Raw genomic sequence first — 7,500 nt, forward strand, 5'->3', positions numbered from 1 at the left:
GTGTGTGTGTCAGTACGTCAGTGTGTGTGTGTGTCAGTACGTCAGTGTGTGTGTCAGTACATCAGTGTGTGTGTGTCAGTACGTCAGTGTGTGTGTCAGTACGTCAGTGTGTGTGTCAGTACGTCAGTACGTCAGTGTGTGTGTCAGTCAATGTGTGTGTGTGTGTGTGTGTCAGTCAGTGTGTGTGTGTGTCAGTGTGTGTGTGTGTGTCAGTGTGTGTATGTGTCAGTCAGTGTGTGTATGTGTCAGTATGTGTGTGTGTGTGTGTGTCAGTCAGGGTGGTTGGATTTAACCGCCGCTAGGTTGGATTTAAAGCAGCAGTTCAAGCTGCCTTTAAAAAAAATACAAATAAAATATATGTTTCCCTTCAATATGCGCATCAATGCAATCCCAACACTGACAAGTGATTAGCTAAGTTGCTGATCGATCCGTTCTCTTGTGATCAATCGCAAAGATTCGGCTCGAGGTGTCACTAAATCACTGTGTAATGCAGTCAGTGGAACATATTTATATTCACATGTGTTCCACTGATGTGTGCTCGCTCCCGAGCCCTGGTCCTGTCTCATGGAAAAAAACACAAAAAACACAGCGCACGACGCTCATAGTGCATTAAAAATTATATTGACATAAAGAATAATATAGGTGAGTATTAAGCGTACATCAAAATAGTAATAATCAGGCAATTTTGGGATAATGTTACCCAACACCACGTGGAAGCCGGATCAGATGTCCTCTCATGCAGATGGAGGCTGGTTCCTCTCACACCGGTTCCTGTGCAGGTAATTGGGAAGTCTTTGAAAGTCCTTACTCCCAAGAGTAAATAAACACGTTTGCAGCTCTGTCCTCAATCGCTGCTTTAAACCGAGCTCCACACCAGCAGAAAACCTCTCTCTCTCCCCTCCGTTGAAACACTTCCGGATTGGTGACGTCACCGCGGGGTTTCTCGCCGATGCTGGCGCCGGTTAACACTGGGTATGCTCGTCGTGATATAGCAGTAAAATTAGTAGTACTACTGCTCTAGGCTCTTCCAACGCGTTTCGAAACCCGTGGGTTTCTTCATCAGGGAATAAATGTATAAGTGGAATTATTAGGGTTTTAAATACCCCACGCCATGACCCCATTGGTCCACTCAATTGATTTGTCCTCCAATGAGAGGATGGCGGGGAGGAGTCAAAAATACCCAGACTGCACGTATTATTTGTTGTCATTAGCAACATAACAAAAACAAAATAAACTTTATTAATAAACAAAATTGTGAACACAAATAGACATAAGCAATAAATGACGCGATAGGTGATTCTAAAACCAAAGAGAGGAATATTAGTGCATAGAAAAGGTTTGTGCAACATATTGGAGACACATTTGTCCTCTCCTCTAATCACCTTGCTCAATAGAAAAAGCACGAAATGGAGTAACATAAATTTTAAAAGGTTCTAATTAAAAAACACAATAGAACATGCTAAAGAATGCATGCTATATTTGGTATATATAAATGGAAAAATTATACCTTGTTGTAATTAAAAGGACATAGAGACTAAAGTTAAAATAATGAATCATATTATAAAAAAGGTAAAGTAAGACATTCCAGCATAAATCTCAAAAATCATGAGGACAGATTAATATAGAGACCAAATATCTATATCCTCATTTAGACCTCCTGGATGCAAAGTATCAAGTTTATGTATCCAGAAGGTCTCCTGTCTAGATAATTCTTTGACTCTGTCTCCCCCTCTTCTATTCCTTGGTATATACTTAATACCCTTGAATAGAAGGGAAGAGGGGTCACTATTGTGACATTGGGCATAGTGTTTGGACAGGCTATGCTTCATATACCCTATTCTAATATTGCGCAGATGTTCTTGAATGCGAACTTTTAACGGGCGTTTAGTGCGTCCCACATATAATAGGCCACATGGACATTCTATTAAGTATACTACATGGTTTGTGTTGCAGTAAATAAAGTCTTTTATGTCATGTTTTATTCCTGTTTTGCACACAAATGTCTTATTATCAGGGTGCAGATGCTTACATACTGAGCACTTACCACATTTAAAGTTCCCAATAGGTTTACTATTCAGCCATTTTTTGTCCCCATTTTGGTGTTCTTTTGGCCTTATATCACTTGGGGATAGTGTGTTTTTTTAGATTTTTTGCCTTTCTGTAGATAAATTTTGGGAACTTAGAAATGTGAGCACTCAGTAGCGAGTCACTTGAGAGAATAGACCAATGTTTTTTTATTATTTTCTCAATCTGCCCTGTCATTGAATTAAAATTAGTGATAAATGACACATTGCATTTTCCCTCGTTCTCTTGCAAGCTCTTTAGTTTTTTATTTTTCTTTGGCAGTAACATAGTACTTCTATCTATTTTCCTCACTTTTTCCAGGTCATTATTTAATTTATCAAGATGATAGCCCCTTTCAACAAATCTCAAAGTCAATTTTTTTGCCTGTTCTTCAAAATCTGTATCTGTATTACAATTTTTTCTCAATCTATAGTATTGGCCACTCGGTATATTTTTTATCCACGTTTTTTTGTGGTTACTTGTGGCTAAGAGGAGATTGTTTGAATCAACTTCTTTGAAATATGTTCTCGTCACTAACCTCCCTTCAGGTGTCAGATGAAGGGAGGTTAGTGACGAGAACATATTTCAAAGAAGTTGATTCAAACAATCTCCTCTTAGCCACAAGTAACCACAAAAAAACGTGGATAAAAAATATACCGAGTGGCCAATACTATAGATTGAGAAAAAATTGTAATACAGATACAGATTTTGAAGAACAGGCAAAAAAATTGACTTTGAGATTTGTTGAAAGGGGCTATCATCTTGATAAATTAAATAATGACCTGGAAAAAGTGAGGAAAATAGATAGAAGTACTATGTTACTGCCAAAGAAAAATAAAAAACTAAAGAGCTTGCAAGAGAACGAGAGAAAATGCAATGTGTCATTTATCACTAATTTTAATTCAATGACAGGGCAGATTGAGAAAATAATAAAAAAACATTGGTCTATTCTCTCAAGTGACTCGCTACTGAGTGCTCACATTTCTAAGTTCCCAAAATGTATCTACAGAAAGGCAAAAAATCTAAAAAACACACTATCCCCAAGTGATATAAGGCCAAAAGAACACCAAAATGGGGACAAAAAATGGCTGAATAGTAAACCTATTGGGAACTTTAAATGTGGTAAGTGCTCAGTATGTAAGCATCTGCACCCTGATAATAAGACATTTGTGTGCAAAACAGGAATAAAACATGACATAAAAGACTTTATTTACTGCAACACAAACCATGTAGTATACTTAATAGAATGTCCATGTGGCCTATTATATGTGGGACGCACTAAACGCCCGTTAAAAGTTCGCATTCAAGAACATCTGCGCAATATTAGAATAGGGTATATGAAGCATAGCCTGTCCAAACACTATGCCCAATGTCACAATAGTGACCCCTCTTCCCTTCTATTAAAGGGTATTAAGTATATACCAAGGAATAGAAGAGGGGGAGACAGAGTCAAAGAATTATCTAGACAGGAGACCTTCTGGATACATAAACTTGATACTTTGCATCCAGGAGGTCTAAATGAGGATATAGATATTTGGTCTCTATATTAATCTGTCCTCATGATTTTTGAGATTTATGCTGGAATGTCTTACTTTACCTTTTTTATAATATGATTCATTATTTTAACTTTAGTCTCTATGTCCTTTTAATTACAAGGTATAATTTTTCCATTTATATATACCAAATATAGCATGCATTCTTTAGCATGTCCTATTGTGTTTTTTAATTAGAACCTTTTAAAATTTATGTTACTCCATTTCGTGCTTTTTCTATTGAGCAAGGTGATTAGAGGAGAGGACAAATGTGTCTCCAATATGTTGCACAAACCTTTTCTATGCACTAATATTCCTCTCTTTGGTTTTAGAATCACCTATCGCGTCATTTATTGCTTATGTCTATTTGTGTTCACAATTTTGTTTATTAATAAAGTTTATTTTGTTTTTGTTATGTTGCTAATGACAACAAATAATACGTGCAGTCTGGGTATTTTTGACTCCTCCCCGTCATCCTCTCATTGGAGGACAAATCAATTGAGTGGACCAATGGGGTCATGGCGTGGGGTATTTAAAACCCTAATAATTCCACTTATACATTTATTCCCTGATGAAGAAACCCACGGGTTTCGAAACGCGTTGGAAGAGCCTAGAGCAGTAGTACTACTAACTTTACTGCTATATCACGACGAGCATACCCAGTGTTAACCGGCGCCAGCATCGGCGAGAAACCCCGCGGTGACGTCACCAATCCGGAAGTGTTTCAACGGAGGGGAGAGAGAGAGGTTTTCTGCTGGTGTGGAGCTCAGTTTAAAGCAGCGATCGAGGACAGAGCTGCAAACGTGTTTATTTACTCTTGGGAGTAAGGACTTTCAAAGACTTCCCACTTACCTGCACAGGAACCGGTGTGAGAGGAACCAGCCTCCATCTGCATGAGAGGACATCTGATCCGGCTTCCACGTGGTGTTGGGTAACATTATCCCAAAATTGCCTGATTATTACTATTTTGATGTACGCTTAATACTCACCTTTATTATTCTTTATGTCAATATAATTTTTAATGCACTATGAGCGTCGTGCGCTGTGTTTTTTGTGTTTTTTTCTGCTAGCTTAGGGGGGTTCCTGAGCCCTCCCTTCTATCGCAGCAGCAGACGCTAATTATTATTAAGGTCACGTATTTATTTTTATTTTCACTACATCACTATTAACAATAGTTGCGCACTATTCTCTTAACTCACTCACTCCTGTCTCATGGGGCTTCTCCAGCAGCAGCAGCATCTCCCTGTTGAAGTAAGTATTGTGACTTGAACTAAACTGGTTCCTGGGGTAAGATCAGCCTCTACTATTAATCCAGATATATGCAGGAGGTACGGGTACATGGCGGTGTGGGGGGTGCTCGGCAGCTGACTGTTTGGAATTGGCACATCACTCGGGGGGCGGTGTTCGGTGCATCACTGGAGTGTGTGCCAGTCAGTGCGTGTGTCAGCCAGAGTGTGTGTGTCAGCCAGAGTGTGTGTGTGTGTGTGTGTCAGCCAGTGTGTGTGTGTGTGTCAGCCAGTGTGTGTGTGTGTCAGCCAGTGTGTGTGTGTGTGTGTGCCAGCCAGTGTGTGTGTGTGTGTGTCAGCCAGTGTGTGTGTGTGTGTGTCAGCCAGTGTGTGTGTGTGTGTGTGTGTGTGTGTGTGTGTGTGTGTGTGTGTGTGTGTAAGTCAGTGTGTGTGTGTGTAAGTCAGTGTGTGTGTGTCAGTATGCGTATGGGCCAGTCAGTGAGTGTGTGTGCATCAGTCAGTGTGTGTCTGTGTGTGTGTCAGTCAGTGAGTGTGTGTCGGTCAGTGAGTGTGTGTCAGTCAGTGTGTGTGTGTGTCAGTCAGTGTGTGTGTGTGTGTGTGTGTGTGTCAGTCAGTGAGTGTGTGTGTGTGTCAGTCAGTGAGTGTGTCAGTCCGTCAGTCAGTGTGTCAGTGTGTGTGTGTCAGTCCGTCAGTGTGTGTGTGAGTCAGTGAGTGTGTGTGAGTCAGTGAGTGTGTGTGTGTGTGTCAGTCAGTGAGTGTGTCAGTCCGTCAGTCCGTGTGTCCGTGTGTCAGTGTGTGTGTGTGTCAGTCCGTCAGTGTGTGTGTGGTGTGTCAGTCCGTCAGTGTGTGTGTGTGTGTGTGTGGTGTGTCATTCCGTCAGTGTGTGTGTGTGTGTGTGTGTGTGTCATTCCGTCAGTGTGTGTGTGTGTGTGTGTGTGTGTGTCAGTCAATGAGTGTGTGTGTCAGTCAGTGACTGTGTCACTCCATCAGTCCGTGTGTCAGTGTGTGTGTGTGTCAGTCCGTCAGTGTGTGTGTGTGTGTCAGTCTATCAGTGTGTGTGTGTGTGTGTGTGTGTGTGTGTGTGTGTGTCAGTCTGTCAGTGAGTGTGTGTGTCAGTCAGTGAGTGTGTGTGTCCGTCAGTCCGTGTGTCCGTGTGTGTGTGGTGTCTCAGTCCGTCAGTGTGTGTGTGTGTGTGTGGAGTGTCAGTCCGTCAGTGTGTGTGTGTGTGTGTGTCTGAGTCAGTGAGTGTGTCAGTCCATCAGTCCGTGTGTCAGTGTGTGTGTGTGTCAGTCCGTCAGTGTGTGTGTGTGTGTGTGTGTGTGTGTGTGTGTGTCATTTCGTCAGTGTGTGTGTCAGTCCGTCAGTGTGTGTGTGTGTGTGTGTGGTGTGTCAGTCCGTCAGACTGTGTGTTTGTGTGTGTCAGTCTGTCAGTGTGTGTGTGTGTGTGTGTGTGTGTGTGTGTGTGTGTGTGTGTGTGTGTGTCAGTCCGTCGGTGTGTGTTTGTGTGTCAGTCCGTCAGTGTGTGTGTGTGTGTGTGTGTGTCAGTCCGTCAGTGTGTGTGTGTGTGTGTGTCAGTCCGTCAGTGTGTGTGTGTGTGTGTCAGTCCGTCAGTGTGTGTGTGTGTGTGTGTCAGTCCGTCAGTGTGTGTGTGTGTGTGTGTGTGTGTGTGTGTGTGTGTCAGTCCGTCAGTGTGTGTGTGTGTGTGTGTGTGTGTGTCAGTCCGTCAGTGTGTGTGTGTGTGTGTGTGTGTGTCATTTCGTCAGTGTGTGTGTCAGTCCGTCAGTGTGTGTGTGTGTGTGTGTGGTGTGTCAGCCCGACAGACTGTGTGTTTGTGTGTGTCAGTCTGTCAGTGTGTGTGTGTGTGTGTGTGTCAGTCCGTCGGTGTGTGTTTGTGTGTCAGTCCGTCAGTGTGTGTGTGTGTGTGTCAGTCCGTCAGTGTGTGTGTGTGTGTGTCAGTCCGTCAGTGTGTGTGTGTGTGTGTCAGTCCGTCAGTGTGTGTGTGTGTGTGTGTGTCAGTCCGTCAGTGTGTGTGTGTGTGTGTGTGTCAGTCCGTCAGTGTGTGTGTGTGTGTCAGTCCGTCAGTGTGTGTGTGTGTGTGTGTGTGGTGTGTCAGTCCGTCAGTGAGTGTGTGTGTGTGTCAGTCAGTGTGTGTGTCCGTCAGTCCGTGTGTCAGTGTGTGTGTGTGTGTGTGGTGTCTCAACCCGTCAGTGTGTGTGTGTGGAGTGTCAGTCCGTCAGTGTGTGTGTGTGTGTGTGTGTGTGTCAGTCAATGAGTGTGTGTGTCAATCAGTGAGTGTGTCAGTCCATCAGTCCGTGTGTCAGTGTGTGTGTGTCAGTCCGTCAGTGTGTGTGTGTGTGTCAGTTCGTCAGTGTGTGTGTGTCAGTCCGTCAGTGTGTGTGTGTGTGTGTGTGTGTGGTGTGTCAGTCCGTCAGTGTGTGTGTGTGGTGTGTCAGCCCGTCAGTGTGTGTGTGTGGTGTGTCAGTCCGTCAGTGTGTGTATGTGCCAGTCAGTGTGTGTGTGTGTGTGCGCCAGTCAGTGTGTTTGTGTCTCAGTCAGTGTGTGTGTGTTAGTCATTCCATGTGTGTGTGTGTCAGTCAGAGTGTGTGTGTGTGTGTGTGTGTGTGTGTGTGTGTGTGTGTGTGTGTGTGTCAGTCAGA

The 7,500-nt window shown here is 43.2% G+C and overlaps 1 protein-coding gene across 2 annotated transcripts in view; it reads right to left on the reverse strand.

Moving 5' to 3' along the window:
* Positions 1-7,500, reverse strand: part of LOC142466681 (uncharacterized) — a 262,650-nt gene that overhangs the window by 14,724 nt on the left and 240,426 nt on the right. Inside the window, exon 1 of one of the 2 annotated variants that reach the window (XM_075571972.1) lies at positions 518-536. The exons of the other annotated variant lie outside the window; for it this stretch is intronic. The gene's annotated coding sequence lies outside the window, so the exon portion shown is untranslated. Of the gene's footprint in view, positions 1-517; positions 537-7,500 lie in introns of those variants that run through there. 2 annotated transcript variants of the gene reach the window in all.

This window comes from Ascaphus truei, chromosome 15 (genome assembly GCF_040206685.1).
Source record: "Ascaphus truei isolate aAscTru1 chromosome 15, aAscTru1.hap1, whole genome shotgun sequence".
Classification (NCBI taxonomy): Eukaryota; Metazoa; Chordata; class Amphibia; order Anura; family Ascaphidae; genus Ascaphus; species Ascaphus truei.